Below are 16,980 nucleotides of genomic sequence, written 5' to 3' on the forward strand. Positions count from 1 at the left end.
TACATGGAGTATAATAAGACTTGTAGACTTTAGTATTAGTTGTATTGATATGAATGTGTATTTGTGAGTGTATACATATCCATATGCATATACATACATATATATATACATACATACATACATACATACATACATACATACATACATACATACATACCTGTATAATATATAATCTTGCTATTGAACCCAGAGTAAGTTATATTAAGGAAAACCAATAACTTGAAATGTCTTTTCCATAAACCTGAATATTATATTAAAACAGTCCAGTCATAAATATTTGTTCTGAAGTAAGTCCTAATGAATTCAATGAAATTTAATTTTAAGTAGCTATGTATAGATTTGAGATCTAAAATAGCAAGGTGGCCCATGGAATGAAAAACTAAATCTGGTCCTATCTAAGAGAGAGAATTTTCAAATGTCAGTGTCGCTTGGTGATAACAGGATCACTATTGTCCCTGAAAATAATGTAATATTACTAAGTTACTTACATGGGAAAAAAATATAAGCAAGAGAGATGAGAAACATGAAAACTGAAACCCATTTTTAAAAATGCAGTGAAATAGAATATATGGAATATATGCAGTTCCCAGTATCCATCATCATTAGCTATTCTGGTAGGGAGAGGTTGTGATGTCACATTTCTGGAGCAGAGTTTTTGTACAGTTAGTGCTTATTAAGCCAAAAAAGATAAGACAGACAATTTGGAAACAGAATATTTCATTTCAAGTCTTGATTTACAGAATTATTTGGAGGAGAATATTTCCCTGGCACATTGCCATAGTAACCGACTGATAGCTATTAGCGACTTCTCTCATTTGACTATTTGAAGAGGCAGAAGAAGGAGAAGAACACAAGTACAATGGCAAATTAATTCCTATTTTAAGCTATGTCATTTTCACAATAGTACAAAATAAAACAGCAGCCCGAGACCTGTAATTTATAAGCTTGCTAATAGTGTAGCAGAAAATAATGAAGAGATAAAGATAGATTTTAAGGAAGGCAAAACTAAAAAAAAAAAAATGATAATTAAGAAAACCACTTTATATGAAAAATGATAGAATAATTTTGCAAAAATGAGGGCAGTGTAAAATTAAAGATAATAATAACTTTAAAATGCTAGTATTTTAGCACCATCTAGTCAAAGTTAAAAAGAAAGCAGGGTCAAAATTACAGATTCGATAGAGAAAGGGAGAAGGAGGAAGATGAGGAGAAGGAGGAGGAGGAGAGGAGGAAAAAGAGGAGTGGGAGGAAGAGTGGAGGAAAAAAAGAGGAGGGGGAGGAAGAGGAGGGGGAGGAGGCATATCTTGTTTCCATATTATTGTCAAAGAAACTTAATTGTCATGTCCATGAAGCACTAGGAGAATGAGTTTGAATCAAGATAATAGTATTAGAATGAAGATGCTTGCTTTGAGTGATGGGATTTCTCATACTAGTAATACAAGGCTCACTCTATATTAAAAAAAAACTCAACAATAGTATGTTCCCATTGCAAGTGATGTACTTCTCACTGAAAAAAAAGAAAGAAATGCACACCAAAGAACTACAGTTTGTATGAAAAATAATACATGTTTGAGAAAGCAGCAAACAAAAAGAGGTAATTGTTTTAAAATAACTTATTCTTGCTGAAATTGATATTGTTAATGTGTACAACAGAGAAATTTTCATCACAACCAATGTCAAGAGTAATGTGAATTTTAGCTGAGATGGCTAAAATATCGGCATATCTTAAAGATCACTCAAATGAGAGATATAAACGAGACTGGAAAAAATGGATTGACTATATACAAAATAAATACGGGACTAAGAAATTCCAGTTAGCCTATGCTTAAGATCAGAAATGATTTAAATTGTTTAAAGTTAGTTCAGTAAGAAGAAGCTAAGGTCAATGCAGAATGTCATTAATTTCTTTATTTCTTTTTTCTCAATAGATTTTAGATTGTGTTTGTTAAAAATCCATACCGTGTACGGGTTCTGGGAAGTCGGGGGGGGAGGAGGAGGGGGGTTGGGGGAGTGGAGGGAGGGAGGGGCATACAAAAAAATTGTACTTCAATGTTTTAATGATTGACGAATGATGAAATATTTGTGTTTTAAAAGAAATAAAACCTTTGGAACTAAAAAAAAATTATAAAAGAGTAGTGTGAATTAAAATAGTTTCTCAATGTTATAAAGTGATGTACATTAGGAGTTATTGAAATGAATGAAAATGGATGATGGTCATTCAACATTTTGTTTTGAAAACTTGATTTAAAAAGGGAGGAGATGGGAGGGGAGGGAGAAGAGAAGTGAAGAGAAAAGGAAAGAAAAAGAAGAGAAAAGAAGAGAGAAACAAAGCATTGGCACATTGTGGTCCAGTATGTCCAAGCTCCAAATGGAACAGTAGTTCTTGTAGCCTTGAAGTTTATGTTAAACGTAGCCCAGCAGTGCCACCTGGGGCAAGACTGTGGCTGAGATGCTGCATGCATTTTGAAATCACTGACAATGTGGAGGCTGTGCAGCAACGACTTGTCTCACTTATGCAGGGAGAGGGGTGTTATTCTTGCTGTTGTTTTCTTCTGTTTAACCGAGACTTCAAAGGAACTAACACATGACAGACTACCCTTGGCTTACTTGCTTGATCTCACTGCTGATTGCCATGACCTTGACATGGTTGTTAGATGTTTTTTCCCCCTCCTGTTTTTTCAGCTATATGACATGTTGCAAAATGAAGACCGGCTGCGGGAAATAAATGAATGGAGGGTAAAATGTGATTTATGTGCTAGAGGGGATGACAAACCCTTTATTCAGTGCCTAGATATATGACTTTCAGTATTGTTAAACTCATGACTTTACCCCCTTCTGAAGAATAACCTTAATTCTTCATCTCGATTGCACCAAAATCCATTGTGTGATCAGCTCTGAGAAATAGACAATAGGTAATACCAAGCAAATCACATTTCATTTGTTTGTTTACTTGGATGTTTTTTTTACAATGTACTAGATTTAGACGAAGGAAATGCTGTGGATAAAAGGTATTTAGACTTAAGTAAAGTGTTTGATACAGTTGACTGTAGCTACCTTCTTCATAAACTGGAACAATGGATAGATGACCCCCACAAATTCTCAGCCTATAATGTAAACAAGGCTAAGAAACAAGTGACATATGGGTCTAAAAGTACTTTTATAAGAATAGTTACAGTAAAATAATATTTCAAGTTGAATATGCTTCCCTCTGTCTTCTTTATCTTCATGTGAATTGGGGGGGGGGTTACCCATCTAAGGCACTTTCTTAAATTTGTTTCGTGGAGAGGCTTAACTTATGCTTGTCTGATTATTGTTTTGGTCATCTATCTTTTCAGTAGTCTTTGATGTTCTCTAAATTATTAGATTTAATTTAATTTAATTTAATTAACCACATTTATATGCCACCCAATCCCGAAGGACTCCGGGCGGCTTACAAAAAATAAGAGGGGAAAAAAACACATAACGAGAAAAGAAACAGTTTAAAAACAGCAACACTCTCATACATTCATTCTAATCGGGGCTGGACCTCAACAATGAGGTCAACAGCTCCAGGCCTGCCGGAAGAGCCAGGTTTTTACAGCTTTCCTGAAGGCCATGAGAGTGGGTGAGGTCCGGATCTCTGGGGGTAGCTGATTCCAAAGAGTCGGAGCAGCCACAGAGAAGGCTCTCCTCTGAGGGCCCAACAGCCGACACTGTCTGGTTGATGGCATCTGAAGGAGGCCCAATCTATGGGATCTTACAGGCCGCTGGGAGGTATGTGGCAGTAGGCGGTCTCGAAGGTACTCTGGCCCTAAGCCATGTAGGGCTTTAAAGGTGATAACCAACACCTTGAATTGCGTCCGGAGACCAATTGGTAGCCAGTGCAGCTCGCGGAGGACAGGTGTAACGTGAGTGTACCTAGGTACACCCAATATCACTCGGATAGATTTGCAGCTGGTTGAATAACAATATCCAGTGGGTTACCTCAACACCCTATCATGGGCTAATGCTGTCCAACCTTTGTACAAGACAGAAGTATAGAAGATATGCTCATCAAGTCTTTAGATTATACAAAGGTGCACAATAGCACAAAATATTCTGTGAACATCTCTTGTCTTGAATGCCCTACCCAAAACAGTCTGCTTTTGGATATTACAAAGTCGTCTTTGTTAAATTACTTAAAACCAGAGGCATCCTTAGATTTCCCCCATCCCAATTCCTTAACAAAATGAGATAGTCAGCACTGTCTTACTTTAGACAATTGCTCAGTGTTATTTATTAGCCTAGGATCTAACTATATAACACATGCTTCCATAATCAGAAACACTCCAAAATAGAAGGGATTTAATCAAGAATTTCTTATCAAATCAAAACACATTTTGTGACTGAGCAGACTTGGAAGCTGTAGTTTTAATATTTTGGTTTCAATCATCTTTGTCCTGCTGTAAATTATTGATCCTTCATTACACATTTCCAGTATGATGAGCAGTTTTTTCTTTTCAATTTTTCATTATTCTCCCACCTTACCCCATCCCTTTAGCTGTAACATCTAACCTCATTCTGCCAAACAAGCATATTAACAATACAATAAATGAAGCAAAATTTCAGAAACGGGGGTTAACATCAATACAGTAATGAACAATCCATTTGCTTGAGTGGAGTTTATACCACAAAACTGTTACAGCAACCAATCACGAGATTAAAACTGTGATCTTCCCTGGGTCTCTGTCTGGTCAGTAGAAAGGTTGAAATTCAAATAGGTATGCATGGAATATACATATGCCATTTTAAACATGTTTAAAAACACATGTTTTTAACTGAATGAAAGTGGTATGGCTAAAAGATATCAAACAATTTAGCCAAGCCTCCTATTTTTCCATTTATTTCATCTGAAAAAAATGAAAGCTCCTTGATAGATCTATTGTAAGAAATACTTGATAATCAATATGAAATATTTGATTAATGGGGTGGGGGGAGTTCTGGCACAATGATAGACAATCAGATGTTCTTTCTAAATCTTTTAGAATACAGCTTTTAAAATCTGCAATCAGTGGGCACAATGGCTAGGAGGTTATATGAGCTGTACAATGACTAGCATGATTATTTCTGGTGTGGAAGATATCTGATAAAGGAATTAGTGTGATTTGAAATTGAACTCGGGCCTAATTAATTTCACTTCCTGGAGCAATAGATTAGACAAAAATATCTGAAAAAATATTAAAATCATGGCAACTGGAATTGGAATTGGAATTGGAATTGATTTTATTTGTAGGCCGCCCTTTTCCCTGAGGGGACTCAGGGCGGCTCACAGAAACCAGGGAGAGGGGAATACAATACAATACAGTACTAAGACGACAACACATAATAAAATAATACGCAACATGCATACAACATTCGGGCGGGGTAATGGTCCTTATCCCCAGGCCTGACGGGCGAGCCAGTTCTTCAAGGCTGTGCGGAAGGCCTGGACGGTGGTGAGGGTACGGATCTCTACGGGGAGTTCGTTCCAAAGGGTCGGGGCCGCTACTGAGAAGGCCCTCCTCCTTGTGGTTGCCAGCCGACATTGGCTGGCCGATGGGATGCGGAGGAGGCCCAACCTATGAGATCTTATAGGCCGTAGGGAGGTAATTGGCAGAAGGCGGTCTCTCAAGTATCCAGATCCACTGCCATGTAGGGCTTTATGGGTGGTCAATAGCACCTTGAAGCGCATCCGGAGATCGACAGGTAGCCAGCGCAGCTCGCGGAGGATAGGTGTAATGCGGGTGAATCGGGGTGCACCCGCGATCACTCGCGCGGCTGCGTTCTGTACTAGCTGAAGTCGCCGGATGTTCCTCAAGGGCAGCCCCATGTAGAGCACATTGCAGTATTCCAGCCTAGAGATCACGAGGGCCCGAGTGACTGTTGTGAGAGCCTCCCGGTTCAGGTAGGGTCGCAACTGGCGCACCAGGCGTACCTGGGCGAATGCCCCCCTGGTCACAGCTGCTATATGATGGTCGAATGACAGCTGTGGATCCAGGAGGACTCCCAAGTTGCGAACCCTCTCTGAGGGGTGTAGAATTTGACCCCCCAGCCTGAGTGTTGGATTAATGGCCGAATTTTTGGGAGGAAAACACAACAGCCACTCGGTCTTTTCTGGGTTGAGCACAAGCTTGTTAATCCTCATCCAGTCCATGACGGCTTCGAGTCCCCGGTCCATTACGTCAACCGCTTCATTGATTTGGCACGGGGCGGACAGATACAATTGAGTATCGTCCGCATATTGATGGTATCTAATCCCGTGCCTACGGATGATCTCTCCCAGCGGTTTCATGTAAATGTTAAATAGTAGGGGGGATAAGACCGAACCCTGCGGCACCCCATATTTTAGGGGCCTTGGGGACGATCTCTGCCCTCCTACTAACACCGACTGCGACCTGTCCGAGAGGTAGGAGGAGAACCACCGTAACACGGTGCCTCCCACTCCCACCTCCCGCAGTCTTCGCAGAAGGATACCATGGTCGATGGTATCGAAAGCCGCTGAGAGGTCAAGGAGGACCAGGATGGAGGGATGTCCTTCATCTCTGGCTCTCCAGAGATCATCCATCAATGCGACCAAGGCGGTTTCAGTGCTGTAACCGGGTCTGAAGCCTGACTGGAAGGGGTCTAGATAGTCTGCTTCCTCCAAGGACCGTTGGAGCTGGAAGGCCACCACCTTCTCAACAACCTTCCCCAGAAAGGGGAGGTTGGAGACCGGGCGGTAGTTATTAAGGACAGCTGGATCAAGGGATGACTTCTTCAGGAGGGGTCTCACCACCGCCGCCTTCAGTGCGGCGGGGAAGTTCCCCTCCCGAAGGGAGGCGGTTACTACCGCCTGGATCCAGCCTCGTGTCACCTCACTGCAGTTAGAAACCAGCCATGAGGGACACGGATCCAAAGCACAGGTGGAGGAACTCACAGCTCTCATGGCCTTGTCCACATCCCCGGGGGTAACCTCCTGAAACTCAACCCAGAGCTGTTGAACTTGGTCCCTCTGAGTCTCGGCTGGAACTGCAGGTGTGGAGTCCAAGTCCGTCCGAAACCGAGCAATTTTGTCCGCTAAGAATTGGGCATATTCTTCAGCTCTGCCCTGCAAGGGTTCCCCCGCCTCCCTTTTGTTCAACAGGGAGCGGGTTATCCTAAACAGGGCGGCTGGACGGGACTCAGCGGACGCAACCAGGGAGGCTATATGTGATCTTTTAGCTGCCCTAAGTGCCCTAGTATATTCCCTGGTGCAGGTGGTTACCATTGCTCGGTTCGATGCGGACTTATCGGACCTCCAACGGTGCTCTAGGCATCTCCTCCGGCGCTTCATCTCCCGGAGCTCCTCGGTGAACCAAGGTGGTCTCCGGGATCCGCTGCCTCGGAGGGGCCGCAGTGGCGCAATCCGGTCGAGGGCCTCTGACGCTGCCGAGTGCCACGCAGCAGCCAGAGTCTCTACCGGACTGTGGGTGAGAGTATCAGGAATAACCCCAAGCTCTGTCTGGAACCTTACTGGCTCCATAAGACGCCTGGGGCGGAACCACCTGGTCGGTTCCTCCTCCCTACAGTGGGGGTTTGGCCTCCGGAAGTCGAGCCTCAGTAGGCAATGGTCTGACCACGACAGGGGTACGATGTCACTCCCCCTCAGACCAAGATCACACATCCACTGCTCCGAGAGAAATACAAGGTCAAGCATGTGTCCCGCCGAATGGGTTGGGCCTCGAATTACTTGAGTCAAGCCCATGGCTGTCATGGAAGCCATGAACTCCTGCGCCCCATCAGAGTTTTCACCGAGCGTCGGCAGATTAAAGTCCCCCAGGACCATCAGCCTAGGGAACTCAACTGCCAGCTCGGCTACTGACTCGAGGAGCGAGGGGAGGGCTGCTGCAACGCTGTTGGGAGGCAGGTACGTTAGCAGCAAACCCACTTGACCCTTGAGGTCCAACTTTAACAGCAAAGACTCACACCCGACAATCTCCGGAGCAGGGACCCTACGAGGAACTAACGACTCCCGGATAACAGCGGCCACACCCCCACCCCTTCCCTGGGCTCTCGGCTGATGCAGCACCTGAAATCCTTCTGGGCACAGTTCTACAAGGGGGACTCCTCCCTCTGGGCCCAGCCAGGTCTCAGTAATACATGCCAGGTCTGCCCTCTCGTCTAAAATTAAGTCCCGGACGAGAGGTGCTTTATGTACAACAGACCTGGCATTTAGCGACAACAGCCTGAGACCAGGGTCCTGATTACTTACACCATCTGGTCTTGGAGTGGGACTCCTAGGGCCGGAAGGAGGGATCTCTGTGATGTAGCGAACCCTCCTTCCCCGGTAATGGCCTGCCCTAGAGTCCCCGCCGTATCTGCCCCTCCCTGTCACGACCGCAATACCCCGACCCTCTCCCGTGTCTTTAGCCCCCTCAGCCACCCCCATAGCCCCCGCAACTCCCGGCAGGTCCTCCGAATCAAGCACACTCATTTATACACTCAAGCAGTCCCCACGTGATAATTAAAACACATAAAATACAAGAGTCATAGGGTAATAAAAAGTGGGATCATCCAATTCACACATTCAATCCCAATCCCATGGACTGGACCAAAGTATGTTAATATGAGATGTTTCGTTATTGTCAATTCTAATTGGGTTTGTTTGGGATATTCTATTTAATTTTTTAAAAACTTTTGCATTATGTGTTTCTTTTAATGTTGTACGCCGCCCTGAGTCCTTGGGAGAAGGGCAGCATATAAATCTAATAAACCAAACCAAACCAAACTGTGCAGAAATCATTCTGAAAATGTCAGTGGAGCATTTCCGTATTGCCCGTGTCTAGGGAAGCTGCTCTGGGTCTTAGAGTGGGTTAAAGAATGGTGACAGAGAAAAAAGGAAAAGTGGGAGAAGAGATATCAGGTTGAAGAGCATGAGAGCCCCAGCAGAGGAGACAGAATGTGAAGGAAGGAGCAAAGGGCAATAGAAGAGAGATTGAAGGGTGAGAGAATAAAAGCTCCTGCAAGCAAACAGCAGATATCTTGGACATTTTAAAAACGCACCTTTTTCAACAGACCCCCCATGTCACATTTTCTTTTCCGTGACTACTTGCTTTCCTTTTCTAAGCCGGTATGTATTCAGCTTCCTTTTGACTTTTTGCTCTCTCTAAAATCTCTAAAAAATGTCAGGCTTCACTCTTACATTATCAAGAAATAACATGGCTGTGGCCTTTCCTGATAGCGCAGTCTTGGAACGTGCTGGAATCTCTAGCACGTATACACTGTTGAAACAGCGACGTCTACGCTGGCTTGGACATGTCATGAGAAAGGACAATGGTTGGATTCTGAAAGATCTCCTGTATGGAGAATTAGTGAAGGGAAAGTGCCCCAGAGGGAGATCGCAGCTGTGATATATCTGCAAGAGTGATCTAAAGGCCTTGGGAATTGACATTAACAGCTGGGAAATCTTGACTTCTGATCGTTCAGCTTGGAGGCTAAAGACGCAACATGGCCTTCTCCAATTCGAAGAGACACTTGTTCGGCAGGCTGAGCCAAAGAGGTAGTCCTGGAACTAGCAAAATCTGGGGGCTGAGCATGGGACAGAATGTATCTGTCCTCAGTGTGGAAGGGATTGCCACTCCCGAATTGGACTTTTTAGCCACACCAGATGCTGCATTTGGACCACTTTCCAGAGCACGATACATTCGTCTTTGGAGACTGAAGGATGCCTATGGCCTTTCCTGAGCTATTTTTGAAGCTATGGCTGTGCTATTTTCAGCTTTGGAAGGCAAATAGTTGTGCTGCCACTATACACTTTCCCAGAGCAGAGGTGTCAAACTCAACTCAGTGTACTTAGATCTGTCCCACAGACCCACCCTGGAAACAACCTCCGCTAGCAAAAACGGAGGTCGCGCGTGGCCCTTCCGGGCTCTGTTTCCACTGGCAGAGGGCTGCAGGAGGCCAGCATGGATGGAAACGGATCCTCGATGGGTGATGTCAAGCTAGCCACTCACACCTGGCACTCAATGTAATCGAGTTTGACACTCCTGACCCAGAGGGTGCATGAAATAATACAAAGCCAGTCTCTAAATCTGGGCAGATAGGACACATTATCTTCTTCAAATCACTTATAAAGTTAAAGGGAAGAAATTCAGTTTGGGGGGGGGGGGAATATTATCCTTTTAATATTTTCAGTCATTTTGAAGCAAGCATTTGGTGGTAGGAGCAGGGCAAGGGTGGTTCTCCTATAAAAGATGCATTAGAAGCTTCACATGCTCAAGGTTTACAATGGATAATAAAATAAATGGAATTGAAAAACACAGAAGACAATGTGAAATTGAATTATGCATAAGTGATGAACGTACAATAGCAAAAGTCTATACGCTTCTGTTAAATTTTGAAATAGAATACGAACAGGTTAAAGACAGGCTATTACTTTTGAACATAATATACACATGGAGATTTTTGAGGTAATGTGTTAAATTCACACCAGTGGTGGGGTACAACCAGTACGCCCCAGTACGGGGCATACTGGTGCCTGCTGAGAGCACCAAGTACCGTTCTGGTATGGTGTTCCACCAACCCGCCCGCCGTCCTTACCTGTATTTGAGCTGATCAGGGCTTCCATGCACAGAGCATATGGCGCCTGTGTGACACTCCGCCAAACAGCTGGAGTATCACGGGCAGTAAGTATGCATGTGCATGCTGCGTATGTGCTGCGCCCATGCATGTTGTGGACGCCCGGCCCTGTTACACCGTACCTGTTGCAAGGGGATCTGGAACCCACCACTGATTCACACTGTAACATAACTTAGAAGTATGTAAAAGTCAAAGTCAAATCAAAGAAATTATCAAAAAGTTGCAAAGCTGATTCAAACCAGGAGACTGTTTATAATGCATGATGGACCTGCAAGAAAGCTAAGAAACCTTGGATACAAAATTGATAAAACAATGCAAAGAACTTTAAAGTTAAACATTATGAAGAAACCAGAATTTTTTTTATTGGGACTTATGGATGAGTTAGCGGTGGGGGGGGGGGGGAATCTTGGCAGATTAATTTTGCATATAGTAACTGCATCAAGATTATTGTATGCTCAATAATGGAAGAACAATTAAATTCCCACAGTGGAGAATCTAACTTTGTTTCTATTTGGAAATCACTTTTGGGTGTGTTTTTTTGTCTTGAAACTCAAAGAAATGAAATTTTAACATTGGGATTTTATGATTAGATTTGTTTATGATTATAGAAGTACAATGTGTTATGGCTTATTCTAACTCAAAAGAGTCATTCTATTTTATTTATGTGTTTTGTGCTTATATATGTGTTCAATAAGTTAGAAATTCCTTTTTTCTATAACTTCTTTCCTTTTTGTTTCTACTACCCAATTTTGATTTCTCATTCTTCCCTCTTTTCATTCTGTTTTTCTTTCGTACACACACAAATATGTATGTTTGTATGTGTGTATGTGTATTTATATCTATATCATGTATATCTATATCATCTATGTCTATATCTATATCATCTATAACTATATTGATATAGATCTATATCAATCTTGCCAGCTAGCTAGCTACATATACATAGTAGTATATCTATATACACAAAAATAATAAAATTGTATTTAAAATCATAATTTAACTCATGGAGGAGTAGATTATGAAAAATATCAGAATTAGCTGAAATGACAAAGCTGACCTATTTAGTAAAAAAAGAATGAAAACAAAAACTTTTCTGAAAGAGTAGAAACCTTACATGGATATTTTTGCTGAAAGAAGGAAACAATGATATGCTTTATCAGTTAGAAGATTTAAAAAGATGTCAATTAAATGAGGGGCTAAAGGGATTTATATAATATCTGAGAGGGACAATGGATTATAAAATTATAATTATCTGTTGAAGCAAAGTCAGAAGTCATTATATTTCATTTCTTTCTTCTCTCTTTTTCTTTTTTTGCACATTTTCTCTTATTCTTTTTTTTAGATTTGTCTTTTACTCTATATAAAATAAATATAAAGAAAACAGATACATCAGAAGCCACAATTATTATATCCAAATTAAGTTAGTTAGATTTCGCATCCACTGACATCACAGACTATCAAGGGTTTGAACTTACAGTATATCTTATTCATTTCAGGATCCAACTATGTATATTTTTTTGTATTATATTTATTTTATTTTTGGGAATAGCATACAGCAAGAAAAGGAAAACTGTGGTCTAACAGATATGGCTGAACTATAGTTAGTAGCAACCCAAACAAATGTAGCGAGAAATAAGTAATGATAGAAATTAAAATCTGTCTATCAAATGCCATACCTATTTCATAGCTGTAGCAGTTAGATAACTATTGGGAGATTTTAAAAACGGATGATCAGCAGTTTGACTTGACTGTAGAAGACTAAATGGTGCATATATAAGTCACCTGTACTAATGGACAATGGTCTGTATCAATTACTTTTGCTCAAAGAGAAGAAATTGGGAGGGTTTTTTTTAATGAATGCAAATATATTTTAATGAATGCAAATATATAAGAGCCAAGGTGGCGCGGTGGTTAAATGCAGCACTGCAGGCTGACTGCTAGATCAGCAGTTCAGCGGTTCAAATCTCACCGGCTCAGGGTTGACTCAGCCTTCCATCCTTCCGAGGTGGGTAAAATGAGGAGCCGGATTGTTGTTGGGGGCAATATGCTGACTCTGTAAACTGCTTAGAGAGGGCTGAAAGCCCTATGAAGCAGTATATAAGTCTACTGTTATTGCTGTTATTGCTATTATTGCTATTGCTATATTCTGTAGAATTTTTAAGATTCACAGTCTTTCCTATCTTTGTGGGGGGATCAAGGGTACATTTTGACTCAAGGAAATTCCAAATATTTTGTTAGTAAAGCTACTGAAGATTGCAATTTTCCCCTCTCTCACACAACTCTAGCTTGTTATGTTGAGTTGTAAAAATAGCTCCTGAACATGAAGTTATGTGCCTGGAGAGCCAAAGTTTGTTGTTATGTCTGGTGTAAATCCTGACAACCTTCCTGTCATATTTTTTGACAGGTGTATATATGTGGGGGGGGGGATATGTCTTTGAGTCAGTCTGGACTCCTGGTGGATTCCCAGACAAGTCTCTGCAGTTTTCTTGGCAAGATTTCAGAAGCATTTCCCTCTCCTTTTCTATTACAGAAAGTTATTAATCTAGTGTAAATCGTTGAATATAGCTTTAGGGGTAGCCTGAAAGATATACTTCTTTAAAGGATGTGGGCGGCTTACAAAGATACAATAGGAACATCTATAAAAAAAATAACATTAAATATATGCAGATAAAAGCACAGATTAAAATCCTAACTATAAATCATTAGAAAGTCTGGCTAAATGTGTTTGAAGCGCCACTTCATTTGAAATAGTGGAGGGCTGCCTCAGTTTTAATAATAGTCTGTTTCACAGGGGAAGAAGGAGATTTATCTGTTGAAGATATCTAAGGCAAATCCTTCAAGACTTGCCATCTGAAAGTGGAGACTTGATGAGACAGTTTTAGGTCATTCTACAGATAACTTGGACACAAGCCACATAAAACTCTACTTCAAGATGAGCTTTTTGCATTGGAACTGGAAAATAACCACAGTGTTTCTTTCAAGACAATCTTTCAATATACTGGCTGTTGCATCCTGCTACAGCTCCATTGCTAAATCAACTTCTAACATCAATCCCTGAACAACACATTGCAATAATTCACTCTTGAAACAGCTGTTGTGCCCCTCACTGGTGGTAGATCTTTCTCATCCAAGGAGGAGCACAACTTATAAAAGTCCATTTCACAGATATTTTGTAGATTTGTATTTGGCTCCAGAAAAATAGCAATAGCAACAGCAGTTAGACTTATATACCGTTTCATAGGGCTTTCAGCCCTCTCTAAGCGGTTTACAGAGTCAGCATATTGCCCCCAACAACAATCTGGGTCCTCATTTTACCCACCTCGGAAGGATGGAAGGCTGAGTCAACCTTGAACCGGTGAGATTTGAACAGCCGAACTGCAGAACTGCAGTCAGCTGAAGTAGCCTGCAGTGCCGCATTTAACCACTGCGCCACCCTCCCAAAGTACATTTCTCCTCTCAAGAAGCGTCATAATCTCAATTTGGAATCAGCAATGGAGTAATTCTTCACGGAGTTCTTCTCTACCATTGTCAAATTGGTCAGCCGTTTTAATTTTTTTCAGCATGTGGATCAATGTTTTATAAAGTCAGGACGGAATCAGATTGGAGACGGCAATGAATAATTGCAGATAGCCATGAAATAATCAAACAGTTTGAAGCAAGGAGAGGCAACTATAGTACATGCAACAGAACATTTGTTCTCTAGTACTTTATTGCCGTCATCCCCGCCTTCCTCTCTGTTTATCCTGCTGCTCATTTATTCATACTCACCAGGTTTTTGCTAGCACAGAACAAATTTATAATATGAAATTTGCATTGCTTTCTATTTGGGCTTCTTTGAATGCCTGTGATATGTATCAGTTTTTATACTCCACAGCAATTAGACTGACCTAAGCACTCTCTTGCTATTTCGTGAAAAATTCATGAGGCTTTATTGACAAATATGAATTCGACCTGAGCTTTCAGAATTCTCAAAGGCTGGAAGCAGAATTCCAAATGAACCATATAATTTGTATTAAACATCTAATACGTCTAAATATTAAATGATAAATACACTTTTAAAAAGTCCAAATAAATTTTAAATATTTATATTACAAAAACATAATAGCACATACCGCAATAAAATGCCACACGTAAAGCGGGATCCGCGAAATAAGAGCATGTTGGGGCATCCATTCAAGATACCAAATGGAGATCATTAATTTAATCAAATTTTCTACATCTAAGCACAGAGATTGTTTTGGGGAGGGGTCTTTCCTCCTCTTTGGTCTGCCTAGAAGTAAGAGATCATTCTGTTGGGACTGTACTTTAAAAAGAACTATTGAAAAACTCAAAAGTACAAAGATACAGTATAGCAATAGCAGTAGACTTATATACCGCTTCATAGGCCTTTCAGGCCTCTCTAAGCGGTTTACAGAGTCAGCATATTGCCCCCAACAACAATCCGGGTCCTCATTTCACCCACCTCGGAAGGATGGAAGGCTGAGTCAACCCTGAGCCGGTGAGATTTGAACCGCTGAACTGCTGATCTAGCAGTAGCCTGCAGTGCTGCATTTAACCACTGCGCCACCTTGGCTCTGACCTGAAAACTGCAGCAAAGATCAAGTAACTTGTGAGTAGATAAGGAGAGAAAGGGAGATCACCTGCTTGTGTCCTAGGCAACTGTTCCTCACAAGAAAACAGCAATAGACTGGTATTCTGCAGGTTTGAGCATTGGGAAATGGTGGCATCAGCCATTTTGCTTGCAACATGGTGGAGCTTTTTAAAAGGCATTACATTTGCACTTTTTAATCACCTTCAGATATTGCCTATTCATTAGGTTAATGCGATTAGAGACCTTCAGAATGTCAAGTTTGAAAAAAAGTCTTCATTAGGTAAGCTTATCTTCAACTCTCAACAAAAAAATAATAATTATAATTATAAGCCTAGGAATTAAAGAATTTAAAATAGACAGCAAAAATTTCAGTAACATTTTGAACTAAGAAATTTATAAATGGATAAATTTCAGATATTAACTTTTACTGCAGATATTGAAATCAGTTATAAAAAAAATAAACAGCTACTCATGGGAAACATTTATTTTTGTTATTGTGGTTTTTGCAAAATCACAACAAAGGTTATTAGTTTAGAAACTAGACTATAGCGACTAAAGATTTTAAGCCATATATATTGTACACACACACACACACACACACACCTGTTCGTGATGCCAATTAATACCATAACTTTAAAAATTACATAAAATTACACTCTATAATAATAATTTAATAATACTGTTAATAATGTTATCAGTATTAAAGGAACTCTTTGAAGAATGCAGCCAGGAATTAGTAACCAAAGTATCACAGGAAAATTTTCTGAACAAACTCAAGAAAATAAATAATTAAACTTAAATAAATCTGGAGGACAGTTCTCTGAAATTAAGCAGTTATAGTTACTGTATGTTGATGCCAAAACTGTGTGATCTTTCTTCCGAAGAGAAGTGAGATGCAACTTAAATTCACAGAAAGTGTTCTAGAGTAATGTTTCTTCAGGTATTTGTTGACATGAAGCACCATTGGAATATTTTCACAGTTCTACTAGTCTATCATACCTGGGTAATAGAGTTCAAGCTAATCCCTCTTTGATATTGCTCTTGTGTTATCTGGATTGCAATTACACTTAGATCTATTCCCTGCAGATTCATTGCCAAGTAAATGGCCTTAAACATCAATTAATAGATGCATAAATAAATATTATGCTGAATGTGCAAGAGCCTCCAAACCTCATTTGGATGACATTGGTAGAGAATGAATGTTCCTTGGTCCGAACACCTGGTTTTTGAATGCCCAAATGAGGCTATAAATTAGTTTGAGCCTTTTTCAATTGACACATTTTATTAAAAAGCAGAATTTTTAATAAATTCTTTTGTCTCCTGCAGCACACTTCATCACATTCTGTGTATCATAGTCTGTGCACGAGAACATGGTTTTCCTACTGGAATGTCTCCAGCAAGGATGTGATATCTCTCGAAACACTTTTTAATTACCTTTTTTTTTAATAGAGGAAAATTGCTCTTAAAAGTGTGCTTCTACCCACTTTGTTATGCAAAAGTGAGAATTGGGGCTGCCAAGGGAAATGTAAAAGAAAGTTGCAGAACAGAGAGATGAAGAATGGACTGGAATGAAGAAAAGGAAGAGCATGAAAGTCATGCTTGGAGTTGATGAGAGCCTCGTGAAAAGAGAGGGTGAAGGGTTTTCAGAACAAAAATCAAACTCTGAAGCCACATATGGATGCTATATAGAAGTAAGGAGAGTTTGCAAGGATAAAAAGATACACAGAGCTCTGCTGAAAACTAGATTTATGAGCTTTTTTCTTCATCATCTGCTTTTACCTTTTGGGGGTTTACAA

The sequence above is a fragment of the Thamnophis sirtalis genome, unplaced genomic scaffold (genome assembly GCF_051295495.1).
Source record: "Thamnophis sirtalis isolate CommonGarterSnake01/CBP01778 unplaced genomic scaffold, rThaSir2_p1.2 scaffold_12, whole genome shotgun sequence".
Classification (NCBI taxonomy): Eukaryota; Metazoa; Chordata; class Lepidosauria; order Squamata; family Natricidae; genus Thamnophis; species Thamnophis sirtalis.